The sequence below is a fragment of the Symphalangus syndactylus genome, chromosome 17, assembly GCF_028878055.3.
Source record: "Symphalangus syndactylus isolate Jambi chromosome 17, NHGRI_mSymSyn1-v2.1_pri, whole genome shotgun sequence".
Classification (NCBI taxonomy): domain Eukaryota; kingdom Metazoa; phylum Chordata; class Mammalia; order Primates; family Hylobatidae; genus Symphalangus; species Symphalangus syndactylus.
Window position 1 is genome coordinate 97,630,001 of NC_072439.2, and position 16,995 is coordinate 97,646,995.

The 16,995-nt window shown below is 47.0% G+C and overlaps 1 protein-coding gene and 1 non-coding gene across 2 annotated transcripts in view; both read left to right on the forward strand.

The window, feature by feature from the left end:
- TNK2 (tyrosine kinase non receptor 2) overlaps positions 1–16,995 on the forward strand; it is a 119,927-nt gene that overhangs the window by 24,123 nt on the left and 78,809 nt on the right. The window lies entirely within an intron of this gene.
- Positions 3,965–4,155, forward strand: LOC134733403 (U2 spliceosomal RNA). Its single transcript, XR_010116847.1, has one exon. It is a non-coding gene; the product is annotated as a U2 spliceosomal RNA (small nuclear RNA).

Here is a 16,995-nt window from a genome sequence, read left to right on the forward strand (position 1 = left end):
GCGCAGCCAGGCTTGTGTCTTTCTTTTCAGGGCGGCAGATTCCCTTCCAGCCCAGAGCACGTGCAGAAATGCCATCCAGGAACTAAGGCCGGGAATCTGGGACTTCAGGAATCTGCTTGCTGCTTTATTTACTATGGCTGAGCTGGTACTCCCAGTGTGAGACAAACTCCTCTTTACTCTCCTCTCCCTTTTTCTCAAGGAGAAGGAGCCTCTCTCTGTGGCCACCACAGCTGGAGATGTGCTGGGTCACACCTAAAGCCAGTGAGGCTTTGAGTCTTCCCCAAGGCCCGTGGTGAGTGCTGCCTGCCTGGGTACTGCTGATATTTATTTAAGGCCCAAGGGCTATTGAGTCGGGAGGTGAAGAAGGCTGCTGGGATGGACCCTTTCCTTCCAGGCGGCAGGTTTCCTTCTGGCCCAGTATGTGTCTAGAAATGCTGTCCAGGGACTGGGGCCTAGAACAGGGGAGCTTCAGGACTCTGCTGGGTGCGTTATTTCACTGTGGCTGAGCTGGTACCAAAGTGGCAAGACAAAGTCCTCGTTATCCTCCTCCCTCCTCTCATCCAGTAGAAGGAGGAAGTCTCTCCCAGTGCTGTGAGCGGCACAGCCTGGGGGTGGGTGAGGGTTGACACAAGCACTCCCTGGGCTGCCCCCACTGGTGTCTCACTAGGTCATGTGCACCCAAGTCCACTGGCTCCAGGGCATTTCCAGGAATTGCAGTCCCTGTGGCCTAGGCTGCCTTTCAGGTTTATTTAGGACCCCAGAGCCCTTTAGCCAGCAGTGTGTGGCTTGCTAGAATTCAGGTTCACGCCACTGAGATTGAGGATTTGCCTTTGCTAGGGCTGGTGTAAATGCTGTGTCTGTGAGTGCTGCCCTGTATTGTTTTCCACTGTAACTGGGCAGCACCGAGTACCAATGCAAGGTCCTATCATCACTGTCCTCTACATCCCTGAGCACACAGATTCTCTCTCCGTGCCATGCAAAGTCCTATCATCACTGTTCTCTACATCCCTGAGCACACAGATTCTCTCTCCGTGCCATGCAAAGTCCTATCATCACTGTCCTCTACATCCCTGAGCACACAGATTCTCTCTCCGTGCCGTGCAAAGTCCTATCATCACTGTCCTCTACATCCCTGAGCACACAGATTCTCTCTCCGTGCCGTGCAAAGTCCTATCATCACTGTCCTCTACATCCCTGAGCACACGGATTCTCTCTCCGTGCCGTGGGACTGCTGCCGTGGGATAGGAGATGGGTGATGTGAGCATTTCAAGATCATCTTTCCTGTCCTCTTCAGTGCCTCTTTTCTTGAGATGATATGAAAACCAGATACAGCAATTGTTCATCTGATTTTCAGTTCTTATGCAGGTGCTTTCTCATCTTGAGAGCTTTTGGTTTAGTGGTCCTGGGCGGGGGTGGGGGGGTGGGGGTGGGGGTGGGTGGAGGGGTGGGGGGTGATTGCTGGAGGGCCCTACTTGAGCATCTTGCTCCACTTTCCCCTCGCCACCTTTTCAACATTGTTGGGAAGGCCCTAGCCAATGCGATAAGATTAGAAAAAGAAAGAAAAGGTGTAATGATCAGAAATAGTTATAATTGGGCCAGGCGCGGTGGCTCATGCCTGTAATCCCAGCACTTTGGGAGGCCGAGGCGGGGGGATCATTGAGGTCAGGAGTTTGAGACTAGCCTGGTCAACACGGTGAAACCCTGTCTCTACTAAAATTATAAAAATTAGCCAGGCTTGGTGGTAGGCACCTGTAATCCCAGCTACGCAGGAAGCTGAGGCAGGAGAATCACTTGAACCTGGGAGGTGGAGGCTGCAGTGAGTCAAGATTGTGCCACTACACTCCAGCCTGGGTGACAAAGGGAGACTCTGTCTCAATAAATAAATAAATAAATAAATAAATAAATAAATAAATAAATTAAATGTAGCCATGAAAAAGAATGAGTTCACGTCCTTTGCAGGGACATGGGTGAAGCTGGAACCCATCATTCTCAGCAAACTAACACAGGAACAGAACACCAAACACCACATGTTCTCACTCCTAACTGGGAGTTGAACGATGAGAACACATGGACACAGGGAGGGGAACATCACACACTGGGGCCTGTTGCGGGGTGGGGGGCAAGGGGAGGGAGAGCATTAGGACAAATACCTAATGCATGCAGGGCTTAAAACCTCGATGACGGGTTGATGGGTGCAGCAAACCACCATGGCACGTGTATACCTATGTAACAAACCTGCACGTTCTGCACATGTGTCCCAGAACTTAAAGTAAATTTTTTTTTAAAAAAGAAATAAGTACAATTATCTTTATTTGCAAAGTTTATGGTTGCTTCTGTATAATATCCCAAGAAATTTACAAAAACTTCTAGAACGAATAAATAAATGAATTTGTCAAGGTCACGGGATACAAGATTGTTATATTAAAATGATTTGTATTCTTGGTTGGGAGCCGCAGCTCATGCCTGTAATCCCAGAACTTTGGGAGACAGAGGCGGGAAGAATGCCTGAGCTCACAAGTTCAAGACCAGCCTGAACAATGTGGCAAAGCCCTGTCTCTACAAAAAAATAAAATCATTTGTATTATGTAATGGCATCAAATAATTATTAAAAATTAATTTACAATAGTGCTAAAGAACATGGAATGCTTAGGAAAAAATTTAACGAAAGATGTTAAAATTTTTAATGCTGAAAACTACAAAATGTTGATGAGAGAAATTAAAGATTTCAATTAATATACCAAATTTCTGAATTGGCAAAAATATATCTCATTTATGAATTGGAAGATTCAGTATGATTGTCTTAATCTGTTTGGGCTGCTACAGCAATATAGATTAGGTGGCGCAAACAGCAAACATTTATTTCTCATGTTCTGGAAGCTGGTGAGTATAAGATGGAGGCAGCAGAAGATTTGGTATCTGGTGAGCACTGGCTTCCCGGTTGATAGACAGCTGTCTTCTTCTTGTGTCCTCACATGGCGGAGGGAGTGAGGGAGCTCTCTTGGGTTTCTGCTGTAAGGACACGAATCCCATTTATGTGGGCTCTATCCTCATGACCTTATCATCTCCCAAAGTCCCCTCGTCCAAATACCACCACATTGGGTATCAGGTTTCAACATGTACATTTGGGAGGCGGGCAAAGACATTCAATCGATAGCAATTGTTAAGATGTCAAATTTTCCCAAATTGATCTGTAGAGTTAACACAACCCCATACAAAATTTAAGGCTTTTTTACATAAATTGACAATGTGATACTAAAAGTTATATGGAAATATGTAGGACCTAGACAAGTGTTTTTTTTTTTTTTTTTTTTTTTTTGAGACGGAGTCTTGCTGTGTCGCCCAGGCTGGAGTGCAGTGGCGTGATCCCGGCTCACTGCAACCTCTGCCTCCTGGGTTCAAGGGATTCTCCCACCTCAGCCTCGCCAGTAGCTGGGATAACATGTGCCTGCCAACATGCCTGGCTAATTTTTGTATTTTTAGTAGAAACAGAGTTTTGCCATGTTGGCCAGGCTGGTCTTGAACTCCTGGCATCAGGTGACCCACCCACCTCAGCCTCCCAAAGTGCTGGGATTACAGGCATGAGCCACTGCGCTTGGTTGCAATTTTTTATTTTATTTTGTATTGTTTGTTTGTTTATTTTTGAGATGGAGTCTTTCTCTGTTGCCCAGGCTGGAGTGCAGTGACATAATCTTAGCTCACGGGAACCTCCGCCTCCCAGGTTCAAATGATTCTCCTGCCTCAGCCTCCCGAGTAGCTGGAATTACAGGTGTCTGACACCACACTCAGACATAATTTTTGTATGTTTAGTAGAGACAGGGTTTTGCCACATTGGCCAGGCTGGCCTTGAACTCCTGACCTCATGTGATCTGCCAGCCTGAACCTCCCAAAGTGCTGAGATTACAGGTGTGAGCCACCGTGCCCGGCCAGAAGCAGTTTTTTTTGTTTGTTTTTTTAGAGAAGAACAATTCTTTCTCAGCCTTTTGGCAAAGATTAAGTGTAGTCTATATTATTAGTTTAGTATTTGATATGTCCTCTATCTGAGGACAATATATTAAACGGGTGTCTAGAGCAAGAAAATAGAATAGGAGCTTGTTCTGTCCATTCCACTCATTAATCTGGTGTTGCAGTATCTGGCGCCTGGAGAAGGAGATGGAGAAGTAGGAGCAGAAGAAGGAGAAGGAAGGAAAGAAGAACAAAGCTAGAGGTATTACCCTACCTGATTTCAAAGCTTATAAACTCTCAGGAACCAAGACAGTTTGGTACAGGCAAAAAAATAGATATATAGGCCAGGTGCGGTGGCTCACGCCTGTAATCCCAGCACTTCCAGAGGCCAAGGCGGGTGGATCACCTGAGGTCAGGAGTTCAAGACCAGCCTGGCCAAATGGTAAAACAAAAATACAAAACAAAATACAAAAATAAGCTGGGCGTGGTGGCTTGCACCTGTAGTCCCAGCTACTTGGAAGGCTGAGACAGGAGAATCACTTGACCCTGGGAGGCGGAGGTTGCAGTGAACCGAGGTTACACCACTGCACTCAAGCCTGGGCAAAAGAGCAAGACTCCATCTCAAAAATAAAAATAAAAAATAGATATATAGATTGACATAACAGAGTCCAGGTATAAACCCATTCATATATGGCCAATTGATTTTTGACAAATGTGCCATGGCAATTCAATGGGGAAAAACAAGTTTTTGTAACAAATGGTCCTGGATCAACTGGATATCTATAGGGGCAAAAAAGTAAACATTGACCCTTACCACATACCATCCACAAAAACTAACTCAAAAAGTCATGGACCTCCATGTGAAATCTAAAATTATGAAATTTTCATTAAAAACACATAGGAGAAAATCTTTAGGGTAGGCAAAACTTTCTTAGGTAGAATACAAAAGAAAGAAAAGGTTAGACTTCGGCCAGACGCGGTGGCTCACGCCTGTAATCCCAGCACTTTGGGAGGCTAAGGCGGGCGGATCACGAGGTCAGGAGATCGAGACCATCCTGGCTAACGTGGTGAAACCCCGTCTCTACTAAAAATACAAAAAATTAGCTGGGCGTGGTGGCGGGCACCTGTAGTCCCAGCTACTGGGGAGGCTGAGGCAGGAGGATGGCGTGAACCCAGGAGGTGGAGGTTGCAGTGAGCCGAGATCACACCACTGCACTCCAGCCTGGGCGGCAGAGCGAGACTCCGTCTCAAAAAAAAAAAAAAAAAAAAAAGGTTAGACTTCATCAAAATGAAAAACTTGCTTTTCAAAAGATACTGTTTAAAAAATGAAAAGGCAAACCACAGATGGGAAGAAAATATTTGCAAATCATATATCTAATAATGTATATCCAGAATAGATAAAGATCTCTTATAGCTCAAGACAAGCAAAATTTTTAAAAAGGGCAAAATATTTGAATAAGGACTTAATAAAAGATGCACAAATGAGCACTAAGTGCATGGAAGATGTTCAACGTTGTTAGTGGTCAGGGAGATGCAAGTGAAGCCACAGCAAGATGCTGCTACGTGCTCATTAAAAGGGCCAGAATTGAAGAGACAGACTATACTAAGTATTAGTGAGGATGTTGAGCCACTGGAATTTTACATGCTGCTAATGGGAATATAAACTGTTGCTACTACTTTAGAATACAATTTGGTAGTTTCCTTAAAAGTTAAATAAATACCCAATATGTGACTAGCCATGCTATGTCTAGGGCTATCCGTGAGAAACGAAAGCTTGCATCCACACAAACGCTTGTGCTCAGAGGTTCATGGAAGCTTTATTTGCAATAGCTCAAAAGTGGGAACAATGAACTAATTTAGAAACAGAAAGTCATGAGGCGGGCAGATCACTTAAGGTCAGAGTTCAAGACCAGCCTGGCCAACATGGCAAAACCCCGTCCCTACGAAAAATAAAAAAAATGATCTGGGTGTGGTGGTGTGCACCTGTAATCTCAGCTACTCAGGAAGCTGAGGCGAGAGGATCGCTTGAATCTGGGAGGCGGAGGTTGCAGTGAGCCGAGATTGCACCACTGTACTCCACCCTGGGTGACAGAGTGAGACTCAGTCAAAGAAAAGAAGAAAGAAGGAGAGAAGAGGAAAAAGAAAGAAGAAAGTAGAAGAGGAGGAGGAGGAAGAGAGGAAGGGCAGGAGGGTGGGAAGGAGGGAGTCCAATACTGCATGTTCTCACTTGGAAGTGGGAGCTAAACAGTGGGTAGATATGGTCATACAGACGGAATGACAGACTCTGGAGACCCCAAAAGATGAGAGAGTGGGAGGCCGGTGAGGTCTTGAAAACCACCTTTTGGGTAAAATGTTCATTATTCAGGTGATGGAAGCACTACAGCCCAGACGTCACCACTATGCAATGTGTGCACGTAAGAAGCCTACACTTGTACCCTCTAAATATAGATACATTTTAAAAAGTGGAAACAACCCAGATAGCTATCAGAATGTGTTATAGCTATACAATAGACTACTACTTAGCTATGAAAATGAACTATTGGTTCCATTTATATAAAATTCTTGAAAATGCAAATTAATTGATAGTGGCAGACAGAAAATCGCTGGTTGCCTGGCGACAGGTAGCAGCACTGGAGGATGTGAGCAGTTGTGGAAGGGAGAGATGCCCAAGATGCACAAAGAAACTTTTGCAGGTGATGGACACGTGATAGTGGGGATGGGATGGTGTCACAGTGTGCGCCCCTCTCGAATCCATCAAGTTATCTATTTTAAATTGTGTAGTGCATTGCACATCAATTATACCTCAATAAAATAGTAAAATTAAAAGTGTACCTATACATCATAGCATCTTGCTTTGTTCACTTAATTACAGATCTTGACTGATTCATATCTAGATGAATAAATCTATTCTTTAAAAATACTGGATATTAGACATTACATAGATATGCCGTATCTTTTTAAAAATCATTCCCCTTTTAAAGAACATCTAAGTAGGTTGAACCATTTTGCTACTGCATGTTATATTTAACAGAGTGCCTATGATTTGTGTGTGTATGTATGTGTATGTTTCTATTTATTTATCTATCTTTGTGCACAAGTAGAGGGTTTTTCCATAGGATAAATACCTAGAAATAGAATTTCCAGATCAAATGGCTTATGCATTTAGAATTTTGTTAGGTAACTTTTAGGTTGATCCCCAAAGATGTTGGACCAACTTATACTCCCATCAGCAATGTATGAATACATTTCCATTTCTTCCCCAGGCTCATCAGTGAACTGTGTGACCAAACAGAACAGAAGCTTGTTTTTCATTCATGCTACCTGCTCCTCCCGGAGCTGGCAGGAGTTCTTGTCCACGTTGTCAAGCGGGGTCATTGATGACTGAATTTCCCACATTTTGTGACAGCTGCATCTAGAATATGCAGCACTCTCCATCATCACGTGAGAAAAAGAGATTGGAGAATCACCCAGAGCTCTTTATTGCCTCAGCCAAATAAGTGACATATGTCATGTCTGATGATTCATTGGCCAGAACTAGGCCCGTGGCCCTGTCTAACTGCAAGGGAGCTGGAAAACGTGGAGAAGCAGATGGAATATTGGATATTTAAATACTACTGCTTTAATACAGTGGTTAAGAGTAAAGTATTTGAAGTTATAAGGAGGTTGGTTCAAAAAATAATGACTTTGCAGACAGGCACGGTGGCTCACGCCTGTAATCCCAGCACTTTGGGAGGCTGAGGCAGGCAGATCACTTGAGGCCAGGAGTTCAAGACCAGCCTGGCCAACGTGGTGAAACCCCGTCTCTCCTATAAAAACCAAAAAAAATTAACCGGTTGTGGTGGCACAGCTACTCGGGAGGCTGAGTCAGGAGAATCATTTGAACCCGGGAGGCAGAGGTTGCAGTGAGCTGAGATGGCGCCACTGCACTCCAGCCTGAGTGACAGAGTGAGATTCTGTCAAAAAAAAAAAAAGACTTTGCCATCAACTCCTGGTGTGTCCTTGGGCAACTTACTTAGGTTCTCATGGTTTCTTCTGTCTTTTTTTGAGACAGGGTCTCACTCTGTCACCCAGGAGGAATGCAGTGGCACGATCACAACTCACTGCAGCCTCCACCTCCTGGGCTCAAGTGATCCTCTCCTACCTCAGCCTCCCGAGAGCTAGGACTACAGGAATGCACCTCCACACCTGGCTAGTTTTCTTTGTTATAGAGATGTGGTCTCACTATGTCTCCCAGGCTAACTTGTCTCAAACTTCTGAACTCAAGCAGTCCTCCGCCTTGGCCTCCCGAAGTGTTAGGATTACAGGCATGAACCACTACACCCAGCCAGTTTCTTCTTTTATAAAATAAACAATTTAAGCTTCCTAGAAACAGCTCCTATAGGCCAGGCATGGTGGCTTACACCTGTAATCCCAGCACTTTGGGAGGCTGAGGCAAGTGGATCACTTGAGGCTGGGAGTTCGAGACCAACCTGGCCAACATGGTGAAATCCCATCTCTACTAAAAAAAAATACAAAAATTAGCCAGGTGTGGTGGTGCGCCTGTAGTCTCAGCTACTCAGGAGGCTGAGGCAGGGGAGTTGCTTGAACTTGGGGGAGGTTGCAGTGAGCCAAGATCGCACCAGTGTGCTCCAGCCTGGGTGACAGAGCGAGACTCCATCTTAAAACTTTTTTAAAAAAAGAAGCCGCTACCATATCTGACTTGCTCACTCCTGGATTTACAGCCAGCCCAATACTGAGTGCGTAGAAGAAAGTCAATATGTATTGAATGAGAAGTATCTACTTCAAAAAACTGTTTCAAGGATTAACTGAAATAATGCAGGTAAAAAGCATTATTATAATGCCTGATATATATAACATTTTCAAATTATAACTATTGTTTTTACTTGCTATTCGTCCAATGCCTAGGATTCTCCTGTATCTTTGATTTTATGTACCTTCCTACACCTGGAAGGAAGGAAATTGACAGTTATTCATCCTTTTATACTCTGGCCACTACTAGGGCTGCCTACTTTTACCTTACTGCATTAAAAAAAATTAAAGTATATTTTACATACAACAAAATGAACAGTTTTGTTTTTTTTTTAAGTTCTGGGATACATGTGCAGAACACGCAGGTTTGTTACACAGGCAAACGTGTCCACGGTGGTTTGCTGCACCCATCAACCTGTCTCCCAGGTGTTAAGCCCCGCATGCCTTAGCTATTTGTCCTGATGCTCTCCCTCCCTTCACCCCCTCCCCCTGCAACAGATCTTAAATGTAAACTTTATGAATTTGGGAAAATGTAAGAGTAACTGTCACTCAAATCAAGTATTAGCGCTTTATCACAGTATTTTCTGTTCTGTATTTTTCTGTTGGGTTCTTGAATTCCTTGATGCGGAGTCGTGCTCCTGTGTGACAGAAGTGCTCCCTCTGTTATGTGTGGCAAGTGCTTCCGGGTGTGGATGAAGCGTTTTGCTTATACTTTGTAGAAGGAAGGATTTGTTAAGTGTCTGGGTACATAATTAACATGCAGAATGCTTCCAGGGTCAGGTGGAGGGCTGAAAGGCGAGCTCCCTTCCAACCGCGAAATTGACCGGGATGAGGACGTGGGTGGCGCCCAGCAGAGGAGCAGTATCAGAACCAATCACACGAGCAGGTCCAACCTGATGCTGGAAGCTTTCCGGAGTGGCCTTCAAGGAAAGGAACAGAAAATTCTGGAGATGAATGCAGTGTGGCAAAGAGGTTGTGCCGTTACGCCCACGAAAGGCAAAATGATGAGTCATCAAAACGCTGAGTGTTCCTATTGGAGAAGGGTAACCTTTTCTCCCTTCGAGGAAACTAAGGAGAAACAGGAATAGGGAACAATAGAGCTGAATGTCAGGAATGCTGTCTGTCACTGCACGCAGGAGGCTTAGAGGCCCGAGGGTATCACCCCATCTCTTACCTGGTGGCATAAACTCTGGGAAAAACCTTTCATCAGTGAGGACCAGGCCCAAGGATGGCATCAGACTCTCAGTGCCAATTCAATGGCCTCAGGCTGCAGGAAAAATGTCTATAAAACAGGAAGCACAGCTGCCTTCAATAGCTCTGAAGGAAAAACACCACTCTCAGAAGGTCTCAAAGAAGCTGAGAATCTTGCCAGGTGCGGTGGTGCATGCCTGTAATCCCAGCTACTTGGGAGGCTGAGGAGGAGGGTGGCTTGAGCCCAGGAGCTCTGGGCAGCTGTGCCCTACTTTGATTGGGTGTCTGCACTCAGTTCGGCATCAATATGGTGACCTCTCAGGATGAGGGGACCACCAGGTTGCCTAAAGTGGGTGAAATGGCCCAGGTCAGAAATGGAGCCGGTCAAAACTCGCTGTAGTGGGATCGCATCTGTGAATAGCCACTGCACTCCAGCCTGGGCAAGATAGTGAGACTCCCTTTCTAAAAAAATCATCATAATAAATTTAATCAATGTAAGAAAAAGAAGGGAAGAATCTCCCACAAACTCATAAACGCTGATGGTGACAGTGAAAACTGATATACGCATTTTGGAAAAAGAGTTTGGCATTGCAGATGGCATCTGAAAATGCACATCATGCCTGTGACCTGGTTAAACTGGAAGAGAGGTCCGTCTGTCTTCTCACAAGGAGACGTGTATACATGATGTTCATCACAGAAGTGTTTGTAATAGCAAAAAATTGGAAACACTCAAAATGTCCCTGAATGAGGATTGAGAAAAATTGTATATTCATGCCATCGTGTATATCTGGAGGTTAAAATGAACTATATGTTTCAGCAACGATAGATCTCAACATGCCAAATTAAAAATCCATTTGCATGACAGAACATGTAAAAAGAGTGTCATATATTCATAGTTATACATAACTGGTTTTTAAATGAAAAGGACTCAGTATGCAGGCAGAAAGCAGCATTATTTTTTATTTTTTATTTTTTAAGACAAGGTCTCACTCTGTCACCCAGGCTGGAGAGCAGTAGCACGATCTTGGCTCACTGCAAGCTCCACCTCCTGGGCTCAAGCGATTCTCCTGCCTCAGCCTCCCGAGTAGCTGGGATTACAGGCATGTACCACCTCGCCTGGCTAACTTTTGTATTTTTGGTAGAAATGGGGTTTCACCACGTTGGCGAGGCTGGTCTCAAACTCCTGAGGTCAAGTGATCCATCTGCCTCGGCCTCCCAAAGTGCTGGGATTACAGGAGTGAGCCACCGCACTTGGCCTGAACTTTGTTTTTTAAACTTTCTTTTTTAACTAAATGTCATTGGTTTCTTTGTTATTTTCCCATCTTACTCCTTTACTCACTTCGCTGCCCCTGGCTCCATCCGAGATGTGGAAGAGGAGAGGAAAGAGGCAGAAAGGTCTGGCTTAGCTAGATGCTTCTCTCTGGGTGCAGCAGATGTCCAAATGCCAGTGTCCTGTTAAGGAGGGCATTTGCGTGGTCTTCAGAAATCCCTGCTGGAAATCTTTGACTCCAGCGCCCTGGTGCAGTCAATGTCTCTCTTAAGTCCTTGGATCTGTCAGCCCTCCTGCTTCTGGGCCTCTAGGACAAGGCACCATTCAAGACAGTCAAGTCTGACTCCCTTTGCTAGGGTCTACTCCTGCCCACCTGTGGCCATTTCCTTGCTCTGCCATTCTGCTTCATGTACGAGCTGGGTACCAGGCCCTGCATCCCCCAAATCTAGGGAACATGGGTTAAATTAGAAAAATATGTCTTTCTGGCCAGGCACGGTGGCTCACGCCTGTAATCCCAGCACTTTGGGAGGCCAAGGAGGGTGGATCACCTGAGGTCAGGAGTTCGAGACCAGCCTGGCCAACATGGTGAAACCCCATCTCTAGAAAAAAAAGAGCTAAAGCTAGGTGGGACACCGTAACTCAGGCCTGTAATCCCAGCACTTTGGGAGGCTGAGGTGGGTGGGTCACGAGGTCAGGAGATCGAGAGCATCCTGGCCAACACGGTGAAACCCCATCTCTACTAAAAATACAAAAAATTAGCCAGGCGTGATTGCGGGGCGCCTGTAGTCCCAGCTACTCGGGAGGCTGAGGCAGGAGAATGGCGTGAACCCGGGAGGCGGAGCTTGCAGTGAGCCGAGATCGCGCTGCTGCATTCCAGCCTGGGCGACAGAGTGAGACTTGGTCTCAAAAAACAAAATAAAACAAAACATCAAGCAAACATCATTCTGGATATCTCTCTGTACAAATATACAGGTAGGAGGATGACAGATGGGATATGAGATAACTAAAGTAAATTCTTTTTTTTTTTTTTTTTGAGATGGAGTTTCACTCTTGTCGCCCAGGCTGGAGTGCAATGGCGTGGTCTCGGCTCACTGCAACCTCTGCCTCCCGGGTTCAAGCGATTCTCCTGCCTCAGCCTTCTGAGTAGCTGGGATTATACGCACCCGCCACCACGCCCGGCTAATTTTTGTATTTTTAGTAGAGACAGGGTTTCACCATGTTGGCCAGGCTGGTCTCGAACTCCTGAGCTCAAGTGATCCTCCTGTGTTGGCCTCCGATAGTCCTGCAATTACAGGCATGAGCCACTGAACCTGGCTTCTTTTATGTCTTGAGAAGGGGTCTTGCTTATGTTGCCCAGGCTGGGGTGCAGTGGCAGTATCATAGCTCACTGTAACCTCAAACTCCTGGGCTCAAGAAATCTTCCGGCTTCAACCTCCCGAGTAGCTGGGACTACAGGCGTGTGCCACCACACCCACCTAAGTTTTTCTTTTATTTTTGTAGAGATGGGGTCTCGACCAGACTGGTCTTCAACTCCTGGCCTCAAGCAATCCTCCTGCCTTGGCCTCGCAAAATGTTAAGACTACAGGCGTGAGCCACTGTGCCTGGCCAAAGTACTTTTTCATCACCTGTAACCAAGCAAATCAAGACAGGGCCATATACAATCCCCATATGTAAATTCCCAAGATTCACTAACATAATTTGCTCGCGTCTGGGTTTGTTGCAGCGCAGCTTTGGCATGGTATTTACGTGTGTATTAGAGCGTTAGAGAGTTGGGTAAGGGAGAGAGAGAGTAGAGTAGGCGCCCTGGATTTCTATCTTGGTCATGGAGATTCTAATCCAATTGCAGTCACTACCCTTCAATTGCTGTGAGTCCGTGGGTCACCCGCTCTACCCTTCAATTGCTGTGAGTCCGTGGGTCACCCGCTCTATCCTTCAATTGCTGTGAGTCCGTGGGTCACCCGCTCTACCCTTCAATTGCTGTGAGTCCGTGGGTCACCCGCTCTACCCTTCAATTGCTGTGAGTCCGTGGGTCACCCGCTCTACCCTTCAATTGCTGTGAGTCCGTGGGTCACCCGTTCTGTCCTTCAATTGCTGTGAGTCCGTGGGTCACCCGCTCTGTCCTTCAATTGCTGTGAGCCCGTGGGTCACCCGCTCTATCCTTCAATTGCTGTGAGCCCGTGGGTCACCCGCTCTACCCTTCAATTGCTGTGAGTCCGTGGGTCACCCGCTCTACCCTTCAATTGCTGTGAGTCCGTGGGTCACCCGCTCTACCCTTCAATTGCTGTGAGTCCGTGGGTCACCCGCTCTACCCTTCAATTGCTGTGAGTCCGTGGGTCACCCGTTCTGTCCTTCAATTGCTGTGAGTCCGTGGGTCACCCGCTCTACCCTTCAATTGCTGTGAGTCCGTGGGTCACCCGCTCTATCCTTCAATTGCTGTGAGCCCATGGGTCGCCCGCTCTATCCTTCAATTGCTGTGAGTCCGTGGGTCGCCCGCTCTACCCTTCAATTGCTGTGAGTCCGTGGGTCACCTGCTCTACCCTTCAATTGCTGTGAGTCCGTGGGTCACCCGCTCTACCCTTCAATTGCTGTGAGTCCGTGGGTCACCTGCTCTACCCTTCAATTGCTGTGAGTCCGTGGGTCACCCGCTCGACCTCTCAGAGCCTGTGTCCTCACTGCTAAGTGAGTGTTAGACTTGATGTTCTCTAAGGTCTTTTCAGCTCTAACATAAAATCCCTCTCCTATTGCGAATGTACATTCCCTCCTTCAAACTTCACACCCAGATTCAATTCTACCCTTCGAATTTTTATTTATTTATTTATTTATTTATTTATTTTTGAGATGGAGTCTTGCTCCGTTGCCCAGGCTGGAGTGCAATGGCGTGAACTCGGCTCACTGCAACCTCTGCCTCCCGGGTTCAAGTGGTTCTCAAGCCTCAGCCTCCCAAGTAGCTGGGACTACAGGTGCCCGCCACCACATCCAGCTAATTTTTGTATTTTTCGTAGAGATGAGGTTTCACCATGTTGGCCAGGCAGGTCTCAAACTCCTGACCTCAGGTGATCCGCCCATCTCAGCCTTCCAAAGTGCTGGGATTACAGGCGTGAGCCACTGCACCCGATCTAAATTTATTCTTTCATAATCGTTTCCTCCGCGTCCCAGTAACACGGAAGTGCTGTTGGTGAGACCATAGAAGCTGTGCTTATCTTGTAGGTGCCCTGCGCTCCCCTGCGAGTGTTCCTCTGGGTCTAACCACCCGGTCACCTTCTTTGGGTCTGCTAATAGTGAGGTGTCTTGGACAACTACAGCGAATGTTCCAGGAACATGCCTTTTTTCTATGGACAAGCCCGTCTCTGCAGATGTTACAGATTAGCATCCTTGCTGAGGGTGACTTGTATCTGTGGCTTCACCTGCTTCCCTGAATTCCTGACATACTGCCTGCCTTGTCTTCTAGACATGGAATTTCCTTGAGTTTTAACCCACAGATCTGTCTTCGCTGTGGCTTTTTGTGTGTTTTGGCTTTTTGGCCCTTCTAGACCCAACTTCCCACTCTGCTACTGTGAAGAATCATCCCCTAAGGGCTGCTGTGATTTGTAGAACACTTACACCTATGGGGAACGAGGGAGCAATGCTGCATGGAACTGGGGAGCAATGCTGCGTGGAACTGGGGAGCAATGCGGAGTTCTTGAGTAAGGGAGTGACATGATGAAATGGATGTTTTAGGAAGATTAACAGGGAATTAACAAGGAGGTACAGGGACTGAAGTCAGCAAGGTCATCTACACAATGTTTGTTGTAATAATGCCATTCAAGGGTGTGAATATCATCGCATTATCTTGCGTAACTCTTACAGTCCCCGGTGAGGGATCATGTCTTAGATGCAGAGGCTGGCTAATGGAAGGATTTGATGCCACTCACATGGAAGTCACCTCATGGTTAGGTGTCTGGCATCCCAAAGGTACTTGATCACTGTTTGAAAAACGAACGTGGGGAAGCTAGAGCTTGGACACCGTTTCTTTCTATGTGGAATAAAGTGGTAGCTGAGGAAGTGAGTCGAGAGGAGGCAGGAGGATGGACCTCTGAGGTATCTGGGGCTGAAGTAGGCGTGTTAGGTGCTGAAGGAGGAGATGGGTAAAGGAGGCTGCCAAGAACCTGAGTCTGCTTTCTGGGCAAATGAGAGAGCCAGGGGAGAAGGGAAGGAGAGCTGGAATTGAGAGTTTGGGTTCTGTTGCTACCTCCTAAGATGGAACAAAAGTCTGGGTGTCCACTCAACATCAGTGCTCAGGCAGGCAGCCGCAGATGCAGGGAGCTCGGTACCTGGGGGCCTCATTGGCTCAGCTGTGGGAGGGGAGGCGGGGAGTGGCAGTGGGTGGAAATGATCTTACCAAGCTGGGAGAGGGTAGCCAAAAAAGGAGCAGGTGTGGGCTTGCCTGGCAGGCTCACCATTTTAGCAGAAGGAGGAAGAACAGTTAGCTAAAGACTCTGCAGTGTCTGCACTGCAAATGGGGAGATTTGCAGAAGGCAGAAGAAAGGTGCAAGAGTGACACAGTACATCCCCATTTAAAGGCAAGCCTTGACTGCAACATTTTCCACGCTTAGTATGGTGGGTTCCAGGGGAGGCCAGATTTCAGGGAGTTAAAGAAGGAGTAGGTGAAGAATCAAAGGAGCCCGTCCTTCATATTAGTCTCGACTCCTCCACTAGAAGTTTGTTGATTTAATTTATTTATTTTTGAGACACGGTCTCTCTCTGTTGCCCAGGGCCGGACTGCAGTGGTGTGATGGTACCCCACTGCAGCCTCGAACTGCTGGCCTCAAGCAATCCTCCCACCTCAGCCTCCTGAGTAGCTGAGATGACAGGTGCACACCACCACAACTGACTAATTTTTAAATTTTTTGTAGGTAGTGAGTCTTGCCACGTTGCCCAGGCTGGTCTCGAGCTCATGGCCTCAAGCAATCCTCCCACCTGGGCCTCCCAAAGTACTGGGATTACAAGTATAAATCACTGTGCCTAGCCTCTTTTTTAAAAATTAATTTTTTTTTGGCCAGGCGCAGTGGCTCATGCCCGTAATCCCAGCACTTTGGGAGGTCGAGGCGGGAGGATCACTTGAGCTTAGGAGTTGGAGACCAGCCTGGCCAACATGGTGAAACCCTGTCTCTACTAAAATACAAATATTAGCCAGGCGTGGTGGCAGGCACCTGTAATTCCAGCTACTGGGGAGGCTGAGGCAGGAGAATCGCTTGAACCTGAGAGTCAGAGGTTGCAGTGAGCCGAGATCATGCCATGCACTCCAGCGTGGGTGACAGAACGAGACACTGTCTCAAAAAAGTTAATTTTTTTGGAGACAGGGTGTCTCTCTGTCACCCAGGCTGGAGTGCAGATCATACTGCAGCCTTGAACTCCTACGCTCAACTGATCCTGCTGCTTCTGCCTCCCAAGCGCTGGGATTCCAGGTGTGAGCCACCGCGCCACACTAGAAACTCCTTGATGGTGTGTATGGGGCCACATCTGGCATGACTGTGCCTGACACTGCCTGAACGCTGATCAGGAGTAACCGAACTCACTGGTCCGTTTGTTGGTTACCAACCACAACTCTAGGTGTCCACCAGGGGGCACTGGAGCCCAGGGCTCCATGAGACTGTGTTTCAGAAGAGCCCGTGATGACCTCAGGGTCTGTCATCTCTCGGCTCGTTTGGCTGTTGCTGTGGTTGGGCAAAGGGGGCAGGTGTGTGAGAGCAGCCGGCAGTGGCTCCTCCCAACGGCCTGGTAAGGTCTTGAAAACTGAATTGCTCCGGGGCACGTGAGCACAGCCCCCTTGGCAGCTCCAGGGACCTCCGACTTGGGCAATAGGG